Source organism: Ischnura elegans, chromosome 2 (genome assembly GCF_921293095.1).
Source record: "Ischnura elegans chromosome 2, ioIscEleg1.1, whole genome shotgun sequence".
Lineage (NCBI taxonomy): Eukaryota > Metazoa > Arthropoda > Insecta > Odonata > Coenagrionidae > Ischnura > Ischnura elegans.
Window position 1 is genome coordinate 94,927,155 of NC_060247.1, and position 17,525 is coordinate 94,944,679.

General features: G+C 37.8%; 1 protein-coding gene across 2 annotated transcripts in view; it reads right to left on the reverse strand.

Moving 5' to 3' along the window:
- The window catches only part of LOC124154193 (facilitated trehalose transporter Tret1-like), a 36,815-nt gene extending 19,630 nt beyond the window's left edge, over window positions 1-17,185 (reverse strand). The window contains exon 1 of one of the 2 annotated variants that reach the window (XM_046527760.1): window positions 16,718-17,185. The gene's annotated coding sequence lies outside the window, so the exon portion shown is untranslated. Of the gene's footprint in view, window positions 1-16,713 lie in introns of both variants that reach the window. The other variant, XM_046527759.1, reaches the window with a different exon arrangement.
- Between the last annotated feature and the right edge of the window lie 340 nt (window positions 17,186-17,525).

The window sequence follows — 17,525 nt, forward strand, 5'->3', positions numbered from 1 at the left end:
CTAGATGCAGTGAGAGATGATGAATTTCAAAGCTTTTCCAAAGCGCACACGTATACATAAGGCCCACGCCAAAATTAAGTAGGTATGCCTCGAACTGTTCCTACTAATAGACACGAAATAAAGAAATGCTAACTGCGAGGAACCAATAAAATCAAAAATAAAATTATTCCGGGTGCACGTTTTATAATAATAATTATTACATAAAATAATTGAGAGAACTCCATACTTGAAAAAAATAGATTCCAATCAAGCACATATAGCGTATGTTCTCGTACCTACTTTACCAAAAAATATTCTCTGCGTTACACTTCTGAAGAATCTGACCTCGATCGTTTCAAAAACTCTAAATATCGCTAACATAGATAAGCATGATACCATTTTTTTCCCAGGTACCATTAAATAATTCCGATATACCTTCATGAAGTGGAGTGAGCACAAAAAATTGAATTACCGGCATCTATTTCAGTGTTAAATCCTTATTTTCATCTTTTCCGATTCTTTATTACACATGGTTGTCCATGAGCCATACAGCGGTACGCTAAGTAAATTGATGGCATTAACCATTTCTAAACCACTAGATACTCCTTTTCATAGAGAATGAATGATTGATAAATTCAATGCCGAAGATAATTGAGTCCTCACCGAGTAACGCATGCATAATTTCGTCTAGTACTTTCATTGTCGTCAGTGTATTTTATACTTACAGTGTTCGATCTTAAGGTTATTCTGGCTTTGAGTAAACTTAAACTATGTACTATCTCACGATAAAAATGGGATTGAAAAAAAAATTTCCCATAATTTAAACCACTCAATTTTATTGATTGACGATGATGAGTGTAAAATGGCCACTGCTTAATTGCGATTCCTATACTCTCATCCACAATGCTAAGCTTTCAAGGACGCTAATCTCCTGCTTCGAGTGATCACTTAACACTCACATCCCGGCCTTGAGAAACCCTGATCCTAATCACCCACAGCGCACTTGACGCCAATCTTAGAAATAAACAAAGCGTGGGGGTTAAAACTGGCATTGCAACATGCTTCCGGATGCTCTCCGCCAAGAGGTTCTATTGGCTCGGACTTTTGGCTCCCTATCGTAATGAGTTCGTTAAAACATTCGAAAGGAAATACTGATATAAATTATATCAAATATATCTTTAACTTCGCGAAAAATGGATGATTCTCTTAAGCTAGAAAACTTTCATCCTTGATTATGTTAACATACATTTCATTGTTGACACTTGGCACTTCTTGACATTTCTGAAGAATCTGACCTCGATCATTTCCAAAACTCTAAATATCGCTAACATAGATAAGCATGATACCATTTTTCTTCTTTATTTTGCACGCAAAATGTTTTCGAATATGCAAATATATTATGTTAAATTTATTAAATATAAATAATAAGAATAGAAATCAATTCAATTAGAAGACAAAATACAAACAAGAAATAAATTTTAAAAGCAATGCTGGGAAATCGGAGTCAAGCGGGTATGGCTTCAAAACCCCTGAAATTTTAGCAACACGCAGTCTTAAGCGTAATACTTTAACGTATTTAATCCCTCTAAAATAAATTTTGCCGATGAAGGACTTGAAATAAAAATGTAAGAGAAAAATAAAATGAAATTTTAAGGAACAATAAACTAAAAACTGACTTCATCCTTTCAAGATCAAAATTTTGAGTACTGGGTGACAATTTTTTTTTGTTTAAAACGGCAAATCTCAATTGATAATTTTTTATCAATAAATAATTAACATGTAAAGAAGAACATATAACAGAAGTAATTTTGCAGGTGTTAAAAGATTAACAGAAAAGAGAATAAAGTAGAGAGATGCATCAAGGCAAGATGTAGCCAGTAGTGTCAGATCAAACTAGACGCCAGATTTAACTAATAATACGTTTTCAGTATCTCAGCATCCAAAGCACAGAAATGTGAGATTAAAATTGGTTTAGTTTCATTTGTTCTACGGATATTAAAGAGAACGAGGCATATCAAACGGAGAAGACATTTCCTGGCGCCAGAGAATACTATGGTCTTGACCGCCGCGACGAGACATCGATGCAGAGCGGCGCTAAAATTGCAAAATGCTCTCAAGTGCATGGCCTCCAATATTAGCTGAGCTGATACCACCACTTCACCAAAACAACAGGGGATCACCAAGAACGCGTGCATTTGCGAAAGAAGCGACTGCTTTGGCTTCCCACGGCTCTCAGAAAACATCCCCTCTCCATGCACGTGCGATGCAAAAAAAATCGTTTTATACTTGCCACAAAATTCGCACCAAGCGCCGCAGAAAGGAAGCGATTTAATCAACTTTCCTATAGCAACGGTGAAATCACTGGTGTTCAATTGCGAGTATGCCATAATAATCCTCTGCGGTATTCTTATTACAGAAAAAATTAAAACAACACTGGCAAATAGTTATTAGGGTCAGATCCAAGCGGTTCAATCTCCAAAAAACGTATATCTTCCAGGGGAAAATTAAAAAAAAATTGTTTACATAAGAATCAAAATTGCGTAGTTACAGTTCGTCAATCAACTAATGTCTTTATACAATCTAATGACGTAGGTGGCAGAGATCGTTTGAAATATTTACACTGTTTTTTTTGCTAATTTTTACTTTTCTGCTGTCTTCGGACATGATGTAAAATGTATATGTCCACGGACACAGCAGAAGAGGAATATTGTGCTTACTCAAAAGAAAAAAGTTGGTTTAATTTGTCATTGGACATTTTGAAACTAGCCATAGTGCATCATCATGTCCGTTAGCATAGCTATGTCATGTCCACGGACATGACGAGTCTGTGGACATTAAATTTGGGGAACATATTTTTTTCCTTAATTAATCTGTCACTACAATTAGTAAAAAGGGTACATAAAATAATACGCCAATTTAGTTTTGATTTAACAGTTTTCGTTTTCTATGGCAGTCCATGGACATAGTTTTGTACAATTATGGGATAATGACTCAAGTAGACGCCAGGTGATTATGATCACTTGAAACGTAAACATAAATAACACGAATAGATACCTTAATGGAGGTTGGTGACACCTCGACGCGAAAGTACGTAAAGTGCATTTTATTCATGCATATTTAAGTTGAGATGGGATAGCCTAATAGCACAAATTGATCCCCTGGCTTTACTGGAGTAGTAGTAACGAATGCTCTCATACGGATATGGATAGCAAAACGAAAAAGGAAGACCCCGAAAAAATATACAGCAAAGAAAAGTTAAGCAGAAGAATTATACAAGAGTTAAAAGTTTAGCTGATAGCAAAATACGTGGAGAGCTGCTTCATGCCAATCTTACGATTGTTGACTTGTGATTATGTTACATATATTAGCCCTATATTTTGGAATGGAAAAAGAAAATTAATCCATTTATTAATTTGTCACCACAATTAGTAAAAGGGTACATAAAATGATACACCCATTTAGTTTTGATTTAGCAGTTTTGATTTAAAACAGTGATATAATGATAACGGTTTTCATGCAGCAATCAAAATTCCTTTACTTGCAAGAACTATAATAGGGTGGTTTCCTTCATCAAAGAAAACGAAAGGCATTGATTGCGATTCGTTACCCACCATTTGTGTATTCATAATATACAAATTATTTTGTTTTAGAAATACCGCGTTAGACGAATGGCAATGGTCCATTTTTATCCTTATTTGAAAAGGGCCAGATTGGCGCCCATGCGATGCCACTCCACGTGACATCACAGGGACCTGGTTTCTATACGATAAGATAGGAGTTATACATCGTCTGAGGTTACCAATGCATGCATGAGGCGCAGAGCTCAGGGAAACATGTCTTAACAATCACTTATTAAAACTGGCTAAGGTCGGAAAGTTTTCCTCGTTTGATAAGTTATTAATAATCCTTATTTAAGCCAAGCGCTACCAGCCAGCAGGGTACTAGGCTACCCGCTAGAAGCCTGCGTCGTATCAGCGCTAAGTCTCGCCTCAAGGTCACCTCGCAGGGCGGCAACGGGAACCAGAAATACGTCACGCGGAGAGATTTCCCGGCATTCATACTTACGCGTCGCGTTTTCGCGCGCTTGAAAATTTTTACTTTTCATTTAATCGCGAAAAATAGATATCGTCATTTAAAAATCTAAAAGCGTGAAATACGTACTCCAGGAGTAATAATCTTTCGATTTAGGCAATAAAAAAATAATAGGAAACCACCCTATTAGGTGCATTTGAATCATATGATGTCAACTTCTGAATTGCAACGATGATGCCACTCAAAATGGTTTCATGACGACTAAATGCATTTCGTGCCCTGAATACATTTTTGTAATATTAAAAGTATGTATGAACGATGATATTTCAAATTGATTATTCACATTTGGCACTGTATTTTCATTGATAAAGCAGATAGGTAGGCTTTGCACGTGGGATACTGGAAGTAGTTCTGTAGTGAGCGAGAAAGTTATATTGCCACAGATTTCACGGATAAAACAAATCATCATCTATCTTATTTTCAATCACATAAAAAAACGGTGTGAGTACGTCCCCAAGAAGTGAAAACGACTCCCTCAAATGAGCCACATAAAACGAACGGGACGATCCAGATCTCGGGAGTCTATTCCCCGTAAACTACTGCCCGTTTAAAAATAGATGGAGCGACAAGCATGACATTCAGACTTCGGAAGAAAATCGATGGGATATTTTTTTTTAAACGTCGCGTCGTCTGGTTCATTCGCCTCTTCGAAGCTAGAATCTTGAGATTCAATTGATGCAAATACCTCGGGAAATAAACTTTGCACGCATTATTCCGTGATAATAGGCTGGGTACACAACGGGAAATACGCAGGGAAAACCAGGAAAATATCAGAGAGGAATCCGCTGCTCGCGAGTAAATACAAACGTGTTACGAAGTACCAAGGTCAACCACTTGAAGTTCGATTTGAAGAGGGAGTCATTATTCGCGACGTTACTTTCATCATCATCATCAGTGGTCAACAATTATAAGATTGGTTTGAATAACCTCTCCACTCGATTCTGCGGTCAGCTAATCTTTTCACGCTTACGCATCTCTTCTCTTTCACATCCTTCTTTACCGGTGCCACATATTTTATCCGCGGTCTTCCTTTCCCATTTTTGCCATCTATTGTCCCTCGATGATTCATTAGTTCGATTGAATGTTTCAAGATATGACTGACGTATATTCCTCGTTTATAAATCCTGCTATAATCTTGAAATTTTCAGAGTATATACATTAGATTCATATCAAAATTCGGTGTTAATTCGAATTCGAAATTTCCCTCAGTATTTTTTTAAAGACGTAAATACGGATACACAAGAGTTTCACCTCCCATAAATGACGTTTTTGCGATTCCAGTAATTTTACCTGCGTAATTTCATATATTCTTCTATTTAAAACGGGAAGAACGGAGAAGTCATTATTTGTTGCGTTAACTTACTTTGATTTTATGTTTTAGCCTTGAAATGTGAAGAGTATATTCATTTCTTAATAACTTCATATTATCATTTGGCTGTATCTCAAAACCGAATTACACCTCAGCATTTTCTCAGCTAATTTTTTTATGCTTTACATACAGCTAAATACATAAAAAATTCTATTCTATGCCTAATGACAATTTAAAGATGACAAAATAAAAGAAAAATGAGCTTAACATTACTAAAAAAGGGTCGGACGAGAGGGAGTGATGCGTCGTCTTATCACCAGAAGGACCGGGGTCGTAGGATTACCAAGAAGGACCTTTACCCGTAGTTTTAACGGGTGTTCATTATTTTAAATATTTCTCAGTTTAGGTTAAAATTAATTGGTAATTTCATTAAATATAACCTTTAAATTTATATCATAACAACCGAGTAATTTTTTACAAATAATTTTACAATTAAAAAATTTAAATGAACAGCGGTCACGTCGATCCTGCTTCTCCTGCCCTGGCTTACCACAAGTCACTAGGTATGGCAGATATGCTGCTTATTACCATTCTTACTGCAATTAGGAATTTTAAATGCATACACGTTATGAAACTATAACATGAAAATATTCATACGTAATATAGTGTAGTGATTTCCTGAATAAAACATGCGTTACAATTAAAAGAGAAATGCTTATCCTGTCATTTTGAGGGGTGATGGCCGTTTAAAGTGGACAAATGGTACAATTCCATTTCTATGAGGAAAAAACTAAATTATATTTTTCGACAGAATACGTATCACAAAAATAAAAGTCAGAAAAAATGAAGACGACATAAAAATAAGTAAGTGGAAGTTTCCCGTCAACACGACGGGTCTTGTCTTTTTAGTGTTAAACTCAATTGTAGAGGCACGATCATAAGAGTTTCATGAGACAACGAGTCCGTTCAACGGCATTGGAGACCATTGCATCAAACAAAATATTGCCCATTAGTGTGCCGATATCATTCAGAGGTTGGGTAAACAAACACAAATATCTATAATGACGTATATCTTCCGGGAAAGAACTTTATGAAAGACACTGTGACCCCGAAAGGTCAATCAGACGCTGTATTTAGAAACGAAGAAGTAAAGACCAGAGACATGATAAAAATTGCAGAGGATCGTGAATGATTGCTTTAGACGTATCCACATTAACAAGAATGACGGGTCATCAGTCAGTTCTGTGAAGACAACCATTCAACGAATGTATCGTAATACCACCAAATGCTTCAAAGGCTGCCCTCTGGGTAGCAGTTGAAATAACCGTGAAAGATAACGTTCAATTTGATGATTAACTTCGTCAAAATAAGTCCACTAACCAAACTGGTAATGATAGACCGTTACGAAAAACACACAAAGGGAGACAGTAAATGAATGTCCATTGCCACTAGAATCATACAGGATTTGTGGTTTCATTATGCTTACTCTATAGAACTATAGTCCAGCCCTTAGAGTATTTAATAACTCTCTTGTAGGTGGTGCTAGGGCTAGGTCTATGCACCGACTAGAATTCAAGTCCAGAGGTAATTTTTGCGGAACGCAACGCGGCGGCTCACAATGATTCCGGATTCGGGAAAAGGAGGGAAAAAAATCATTTTTTCGAATTTGTTGAAACACTCTTTTAGAAAAGTCAGAAAAACTAGATATCAATGTATTAGTAATAATTAATGAATGAATTATTGAATAAGAACCATTTTAAAATAAAAGTTCACATATATGTTCACTTATAAAAAAAATTGACGTCGATTGACGCGAATATATATGATAATTACTAGAAAGTACAATAGAGTAAATAAATTAATAAAGAATTCAGCTACAATTTTTAGCTAGTATCAACGATTTATGTGACTCTTCGCCGTAAATGTGAGCGTTGAAACTTGGCACGCGAGCATCGGCGTAGTGGAGTCTCATGGTCAACAGCAGTGACGCGCACTCGGAAGAAGCAAGCGAAGCGCTGATTCAGTAACTAACATTACTGGCATTTTATGCTGAAATTGTAGAATTAATACAATACGGCTCGTAGGTAAACCCCTGACCATAACATGAACTTCCCATTCATAAGCCTCGCTCGCACTCTGAGGCTTTCACGATAGCCAATTGGAAGGCAAGTGAGGCAGAGGCCAGGATGCTTATTAACATAGTGCTTTACACGACGCAATTTTGACTGCACTTTCGTACACACGTCAGATTGTGCAAGTACGTGCCCCGTGTAAAACGGCCTTTACACTCATATTCCCCCACCAAAAGAATGCTACTGAAGCATGCTTCATTTGGGTTCTCCTAAGGTATGGACACATGCTGTGTGAATTCTCCTTTACCGTCGGTCTCAATCTATAGCTGCTTGCTCGTTCAAATGTGTGCGAGGCCCCCTATACGGCGATTCTTAAAAGAGTTTTTTTTAAAAACCTCACGCAAAAACAGATTCGATCGTATAGCGAATTAAAAGGATGTAAAAAACTCCCTGCTCGCCCTACTCTGCACTCAGGACGCCAATGACATCAACTGTCCGTAGTTCCTCCGTATAATATAAAAAATACCATCAACTCAAGGTTCTAATAAAATGAAAGTAATATATTTCGGGTTTCAGGCAGTTAGAGGCAATAATAATTAGAAATTTGCAATGATTCGCAGTCTGTCCGGCGATTGGCCACTGTTTTCCAGCCTTGAATTTAATGATTTATCGGATGAAAATGGCTTACAAAGTAGTCAGCTCCACTTTCATCTATCTAATCACCATACAAGATGAAACTGTGAGAGATGAAACGTGCTCAAAGCATATTATTACGAAAGGGAATTTGAAAGACCACATCCGAGAATAAAAACGATTCTTCACTATACTGACATCGGAGATAATAAAGCTATGATTGAGTGCTAGAGATCACTCGTGCTAATTAATAATTACATACCTAATAATCCTGCCTCATTCTTTTCGTATTATTTGACTGTGATAACTAGAGTGGTCGTCACTCGTGCTGTTATTTTTATTTGTCGACCCGATTTCCATATCGCATTTCCAAATCATCCTCTTTCGTCTACGGAAGTGAGTTCTCTCACACTTAATTTTTGAACGCTCAAGGACAGAAAAAGGGGGTCACTTACGCCGGTAGATCAGATCGAATATAATAGAAGCCACAAATCAACATCTTTTGACTCAGATATTTCAGTAAACACACTCAAGGAGATACTTACGAGAACAACCTTGATGGTCTTCATACAGAACTTGATGGACACGCTTCACAAAATATCTATTTCGAGTGTAGGAAATTTAATCCTATGGTATTAATCACTTCCAAGGATTTAGCGACCAACCAATCAAGCTACACAGATTCGTAGGACAGGCTGATAGAAGCAATTGAAAAGAATTCCGTTATAGAATAACGAAATTTGTAATTCTAACGGTTAAAATTTTAATGAAGTGAAATATTTAACCTATTTTAGGTTATCTAAATATGGTATTGAATCCAATGGATATGTTCTTATAGAGCAGATAGATGGCATTAGGCCTTGATTATACTCTACAGAACTAAAGTCCACGTCTTTTCTGGGAAAACCTTAGTAAAATATTGAAATGAAGACTTTCCCAGAGACTATACACCAACTGTTACCTAAGCGTTAAGTTTTCCACGCTAATTGCGAAGATCTATCCACTGGATACTATTTCTCTCGACCAAGATTTGAAGTTTCGTATGGTCAAAGTTAAAGATCAATTCCACAACAAGGTAAGACGTCAAAACTCAATAACGGAGAAAGCAATGAAAAAAAAGCAGACAGTATACTCTTAACAAACGTACAAGACCTAAGTCTTAATCCTGAAATGCAACTAAAAATGTTAATATCACTTTCATCGGTAGATGAAAGCCTGACCAAGTTAGTAAAGCGCAAGGGTGTGATAATTAAACACAGAGAGAAGCGTTTGGGAACTCAAAATAATATTTTCTCTATGTGATTGGCCGATTGTATGAGTGATTTGGGGACGGATGCAACGCCATCAATAATGGAACTATACTTATACCAATAATATTTTACCTGCAAGTCGTAATAAATAATTCCGTTAAAACGCTGGAGAAAAAAATGTATATTCCTTATCGAGAATAAACGCCATATCGGATTAGTATGGTGGTTAGAGTATAGGCTTCCCAAACAGTCAGTCCGGGTTCAAATCCCAGCGGTGGCAGAGACATTCCCGAGAATACTGGATTGCTAATTGATTGCTTGTGGAAGGCATTTCAAGTACAGGACAAGTACTCGAGCGTTCGGATGGAACGTTGATCCGTGCATATGATACCCTTAGCGCTTTCCGTTTAGAGCATGGTCACGGCGACGTCTGGTTCTCTCCGCCCTTCCCTTTCCACTCTACCCTCACGACACCAAAGACCTCAGTCGTCTGTTGGTCCTCCGTATACCAAAAAAAACTTAATCAATTCAAGATTCTAATAGAAGTTAAAGTAAATAGTTTTAAATTTAAATCAGCTGGAGTAAATAATAATTAGAAGTTTTCTTCGCAATGCTTTGAATAGCGATTGGCAACTGTTTTCGGGCCCTGTATTAATGATTTTCATGTGCAAACGGCTTATCAAGTGGCCAGCTCCACTTTTATCTACCTAATCACCATACAAAATGAAACTATAAGAGATAAAATGTACACAAAGCACATAAATACATAAAGGCGTTTTAAAGACTTCCTCTGAGAAAAGAAAACTATTCTTCACTGTGCTGACATCGGAGATTACAAAGCATGATCATCGAATGAGAGATGAAAGAATACAAAGAATGATAGAGTGGTAGAGAGCACTCTCGTTAATTAAATATAAATTACCTACTAATGAACCTTAAAAATCATTTGGAATCCAACTATCCTCTCAGTGGACGTTTGGGTGGAAGTCAAAAGAAAATAGAAGGCTTTCGAGGCTTCATTTTTCATTTGTAATTTCGCATTCAGACTTTGCATTCTTCTTCCACATTAACTAGAAATCAACATATAGCAAACGTTAATTCCTTTAGCTACGTCATGACAATACACCATTCCGGAAGAACGCACATAAACTTAGTGAGATTTATAAGTGAGTGTGATTTGGGATCAATATTCTGCCATCCACAAAGGATAATAGCCTTTGCGTTTCAAGTTACAGTAAATCATTCGGTCAACGTGCAATCATTCCGTGCAAAAAATTTATTTATATTAGATAATACTAGAGGACACTTGCAAATTACCATTAATAGGGGTTACTTAGAAACGCTAATGGATTGCTTTTTAGCTAAACTCCGCTTTAGATTATGCTGCTACACATACACGCAAGAAAATATTTTCAGAGTTATTCGACGTTACAGGCGTTCTCCTTTAAAACGTGATTCCAAATACTGAGCAGTGACTATCACTGAGGAATGGCTATCGAAGTAATACACGCAGTCAAAAGGCATTTCACTAAGGTAGGTATTACTCAATAATACTATTTGAACCCTGTATAAATGTTTTCATTCCTCTGTGTTGGAAGCTCTAACTCTCCACGTTAATATTTTAACGTACAAAGGAAAATATTCGTTTTTCACAAGCAAGATTTTTTCCAAATAAACCGCTGTAATTATGACAAAACAGAGTTGAAATTAAGGAGCCACTACTTGTATGAAGTGGAAATGGATTGCTTCATCTGCACTAACATACTATTTTTTTTCTCTTTTTTTCAAGCTAAGTCATAGGAAGGAAATTGTTTTGCGTACTTTAAGAGGAAGATGATGCATTACTTCCTGAGGAAGACAATGTGAATTCGAATACAGCGGATATATTCGAACAGCGGAACCATTTTACCGAACAACGTGTTCATAGTATGTCAACCGAAAGGCACCCTGCGATGGCAGTGTATGGCCAAGTCAGCGTGAATGGAGCTGGCTATGAGCAACCGCTATTCACGAACCACGCGATGTTATGCAAGGTGACTGCCGCCTAAATGGAATTATGCTGGGCCGGATGACGGTCACGAGTCAAATTACAAACGCACGGGCACGTGGCAAGAATATCATTCTGTCAACTTCACGCAGCCACAGGAAGTGCAAAATTAGGCTGCTTACAACACAAAAGCCCAAGAGATTCACTGTGTTGGGCCTTCATGTCTTTATCAGTCATCGTCAATCAGCAATGTGAAGCCGGTTCGAATGCAACTACATCGTCCTCCAGAACTCTTACCACTCATCTGAAAGGGGAAGGGTCGTATGATGATTGAGGGGAGTAAATTTGGAGGTGATGAACTTACGGACGTATTTCCCAAATATTTCAGCTAGGGTTTAAAACTATTAGCTATATGGCCTTGTCTTTTACCACGAATATTACAAATGAGGATCCTAAAATGTGACTCCAAATGTGTTGCCACCCACCGCGCATGTAAACGGGTTTACAAAAGTCGCCACTGACGGACAAATTGATCAGAGTTTCTCGGGGAAATTAGGTATAATCGGGGGTGTTACCCGAAATTTATGTACATGATGATGTGATCTATCAAAGTCATAAATGTCTAATGCTATTCCTCGCAATTAAAATCATTATACTGAAAAATATTGGAAAAACAGTGGGTCGCATTGCACTCATCACCGTGCTGTGGACATTTTTGAAAGCCTATTAAAATGCGACAGAAGTGGCAACAGAAAGCAGCCTTCTATGGAATGGAATTGGGTCTACTCAATGCAGTCCCCTAGTATGTACTTTACCTTCTGGGAAAGGTTGAGGACTTTGCACTGAAAAGGTTAAGGTCTTGAAGTATTGCTTTTATCATCACGGACAGGTTGAGACCTTCATGTATTGGTACTGCATGAAACGACGAAGATCACCAACCTTAGACCCGATTACGGATGAAAATAGTGACGAAACATGGGACACGCGCGGATAACAGGTTATAAAATTACAGGCTGATAAATTTATAAATTGTACGACTGTCCTTTTTTAATTGGGTAGCAACTTGCATACCTAATTAAATTAGTAGGTCATGACATTTGGACAGCGAGTTTCATAATTATGCGGTATATACCAGACGCCATCAAAACAAATGTATGACTACTTTCAAGGAAAATAAACATAATAGGAGAATATTATATATATTTCATTTCCAATATTAACCGCTCATAAATAGCAAAGCCGATTTCATTCTTGCAATATTCCCATGGTTTTATCAAGGTCTTTTGGGGGTTTAAAAAGGATTATTTGTAGAAATCGGAAGGCGCATGAAACCTTGATACGACGACGGAACAATCTTAAAAGCCACACATTGAGACATGATGGCCTGGTGAAGATAATCGTCGAGGGACAAGTACATGGATAAGGGAAGCAAAATAGAAAAAAGTAGCAAAGCAAATAAATAACAAAATAAAATAGGAAGACCTCAAGCAAAATATATAAAACACTTTAAAAAGGTTATGAAAGAGATGAAATATATAGGTGTAAAAAGATTAGCTAATAGGAGAATTGAGTGGAGAGCTGCGTCAAACCAATCATAGGATTGTTGTGATGATGATGGACCCCAATACTGCTGGACCCCAATACTAGGTTTAAAAATACGGAACCGATGAAGGATCCTCAATATATTAATTTCCAACCATTTGATTAGATATCGTGCATAAAGTGAGGGAATGCTTTCAATAATAACCTCTTATTTGTCATACACAAATACAGGACATCTTCAGGGCATGTATCAATTATTTGCGCCACGTAGCCACCAGTAAGGATGCTAATTACTCGCATTTAAAACTCGATTCATCTGTCTTTTTGTATGTTTTATCTATGGTATCTTGTAATTGATTAGTAACTCACATCCTGATGTCGGACCGGCTTGAAATTTTTCACGCATAGTTGCTTCTGATGAAAATAAAATGTGCAATAATCAGAAATTTTTCATTGTGATAGATTGTGCTTTCATTAATTCTCTAAATTTCCACATGGAAAAATAGTTAAAAATTTTCTCAATTGACAACGTCAGTTAATTTGAGAAATTTTGACACTGAAAGCTGTCGGAGGAAACGAGTTCAATCCTAGTCCATCTCGAAATTTTGTTTTTTTTTATTTAACTTTTATATATTTCACAATCAATTATTAGTAAAAATGATACTCAATACGCTTTGGGATTCAATATTTTCAGATTCAATACCAAAATATAAGCCAGTAACAAAAATCGAGTATAAGAATCACCATTAAAAAGTGGAAAGTAAAAACAAAACGAAAAGATTAAGAAAAAATGCTTTTTCCAAAATAGCACAAAAAGTACACTAAAAAGTAAAAAAGAATAGTTTTTCATCACTATAAGAGTGAAATATGGGTCCCAATCCTAAATCACCAAAAAGGTTCTTCTACACGTCTGAACTCATTTACAATAATCCTAATCAGCACCAACGCTTCATTCTCAGATTTAAGAAGCTTATTTCTTACTTGCTTTGCTTCTATTTATTTCTTACTTACATATTTACATGCATTTTATACAGTTTTGGGAAAAAGCATATTTTAATATATATATAACACGGAATTTTGCATTTTATTTGCATTATATTTGCATATAATAGTATATTTTGTTATTATACGGGACGTTTTTTGGACGGTGTGGTGTGCATGTGGGAGTCCAAATGCATGCTGCATGCTGGTGATTGATCACCCCCTGCCAAACACCCTAGAGGTGGCTCGCAGGGTATTATGTAGATGTAGATGAATTATAAATTAATTTAAATAAAAATGGAATAAAAATTATGCTGATAATTTTTTATTCTATTTTTTATTTAAATTAATCTCTACGGTGCGTGTTTCTCAATGGAAGGATACTTGGACACAGACAGTTACAAAGAAAGCCAAGATTGGAGCATTCGAAATGTTGTGCAACCTAAGAATGATGAAGATGAGAGTGTATGAAAGAAGAAAGTGCTGAGGAGAGTGGGAGAAAATATAAGACATCTAAAAACCTTAAGGAGAAGACGCGACAACGTAGTTGGCCACATTCTGAGACATGATGGCCTGATGAAAACAATCGTAGAAGGGCAGGTGGAAGGGAAGGAGGGCACGGGACGGTCCCGAATGAGTTACACACAGGCAGGTCATAAAGTATGTAAATGAGAAGTAATACGTCGCCATGAAAAGGCTAGCAGATAGGAGAGAGGAATAGAGAGCTTCATCAAACCAATCTTAGGATTGTTGATTTATGATGATGATGAGACAATGGTGTCATCTACCAATTGGCGGCAAAATAATGAGACCCTGGCCATGTAAACCTCCATTTCCCACTACCGTTTACATTGCTTAAGATTAACCCATCCAATGAATAGATTCGTCAGTCAGTTCAGAAACCGACAAAGGAATGACTGATTACTCATTGTTTCCCTATCATCTAATCCAGGATGTAAGTGAGGAGAAAAAATGTTTGAGGAAACCTCTGCTATACAGACAAGTCTGATTTCATTTTAAACGTAAGTGACAAATAACTCAGTTAAGCCTTGCCGAAAAGTTGTTACCGAAACCCCAAAAGGATTCTCATATTATTCTCAGAATATTCTTAGGATATATCGAAGATATATCAATATAAAAGGATATATCGAAGAAAATGCTAAATCAAAACAATATCGAAAAATATCTGCGATTTCAGGAAAAATTTCCAGGCAATGATTTTCAGATCTAGTTCAATACACATAAGTCGTATCTCTCTGTAACGCAGTTAATTTAATTTTAATATTTGAATAGCGACGAGACATAGTACTAGTGGGGCTTTTAATATGTAAGGTACCTAAATTTATCTTCCCTCAAAAATAATTTTTGCCGAATTGATCATGAACGTACCCTGCCGGAACAGCAGAGGACGTTCATGATCAATCCTTAGAAACTGAGTGAATTGATAAATATTCCTTTTCTCTCGGGAGAATTTCATGAATCATTTCTGATGGAGCTTTGGAGCTTAAAAACCCTTTGGAGCTTAAAAAAAAAATGATTTTCCTTCGTGAAAACACTTTTTTCGGCATGACATTACTATTCATCCGAACAAATCCTGCGTCAAAAGCTCTTATCCATATGCTGATCTGTCAATTCACGTCATCCGCGGTTTTCGTGGTTCTATGACAACTTATACGGGGTAAGCTAATAACAATTACATTCTCTTTGAGAATATATAGATTCTATATTATGGGTTTCGGCTAAAACCAGATTCGTAGTAACCATCGCCTTGATTAGTCCAAGGTTGTAAGAAGTGAACTAAATGTACGATAACAAAATAATTTTGTAAATGGATGTTGCTATTACCATGGATATCTTTTAATGTCTCCGACAGTCAGCGTGAGGTAATAATAACCATAGAAAATGGATTAAATTTACATCAATAGACGGCGTCGTGAACGAGTAGAGACTGAACTCGGCTATGGAGGAATAGCTGATGGTGCTTATGTAAGATGCTTAGGTTTCACCGATTAAAACACGTGCTTTGAGTCAGCTTGTCCCCATGAAGGCGAAAGAGGCATTGAATTTTTTTTGCGAGTCGCTTGAAAAAATAAACAAACTGCTCCTACTAAGGCACGATTCGAATTCGGCGCCATCGAAGACAGCGTAGTGCGACAAGCAGGCAACATTTTCAGCCAACGCGATCCGAAAAGGAGCGGCATATTTAACATCTACCTTTCAGTAAGGTTGCCGAGGTCGTGTACCCAAAGTTTTCAGCATACAAGCAATGCAACCAATCGCATCCCGACCCCGATAGAAAAATTATTACCGTTACATGAGCGGCCTCGGCGTTAGATTATGTGGTACGTACCTACTATTAGCGCGGGGATAGCAGAACGGAACTTCGTCTCTTCCTATCAATACGTGTTTGGGGATTTAATTCTCATTTGCAGGAAGATTTTAATAATGGCATTGCTACAACAGTAATACACAATGTGTTGTTCCTTCAGTAGGGAATAATATCAATGCAAACAATTAATTATTGATTCATCACGATAGATTTACGCATGCACTCTCCCATGAGTACAAAAGTAACACTGGGTATTCAAAGAAACAATCAAACATCTATCAATAACATTATCCTTAAACAGTAGCACGGCGAGAGTTCCATTACAACTACGGGGGGGAACTTCCTCTAATGCTCAAACTCACATTACGAACTTCACGTGGCTAAGATTATTTTTTTTAACGGGAATTCAATACCAAGGCCGCAGCATGCGGGCGTGGTGAGATAAGGTCGGAATGATAAGGGGAAAAAAGAACGGGGGAAACTAGGAAAAATTTCCCCAAGATAGCCACCTTCTACGGGAAAGGGAGGCGGTTACTCACTCACTTGATCCACTCCGTCGGATGGTCCCAGAAGGGGCGGGCGCAGATGTGTCAAGACGGGCCACAGTATCGCATCCTAAGCCGGTCTCTTCGCTCTCTTGGCCAGACGGGAGCAACCCCTGTATAATGCCGGCCGACACGACACCCGGATACCCGTCACGCGCCTTTACACTCCACAGTGCTCAGCAGCGATCACCCACCTCGTTCAAGACCAGACCCCCGCGATGACAATTCACCCGCCTTTCAACACCCACAGAGCATGCGGCACGATTGTCACTTCACCGAAGAACGATCTATCTCGGTGTTTTCTTGTGTAAGGATCCTTTGGCTTCCGCAGCCTATTGTATTTTACACTCCCGCCCTTAGCCTAGCAGTTCCTATCATCTGCCGCTACCGCTGCGGCATATTCCCGCTCTGCGACGAGTCGGGCACTTCGCCACGAAGCACATTATGCCGGCTGACTCGAGTCTGGTTTTAGTTCCGCGCGCCACCGCCACCGCTCGGTCGACCGCATGGCCGGTGTGGAAATCAAGCTTGGCGCGAGAGGTAGGGGATGGGAAGGACGGCCCTGCAGTGTACGTCGCCACGTTGTCTATTCGAGAATCCAGACAAGGGAGACGCCAACTATCGGCCGAATTCGAAAGTAGAGCTTCGAGGGAATCATAGGTGGCTAGGCATTTACCGCAGCAAGCTACGTTGATCAAGCATTGGTATTGTTCGGTATTCTCTGATTTCTGTAGTTATTTTGTTGACATGAAGCTATCATTACGTCGTAAGCAATATATTTTATCCATTTATATTGTGTTTGAGGC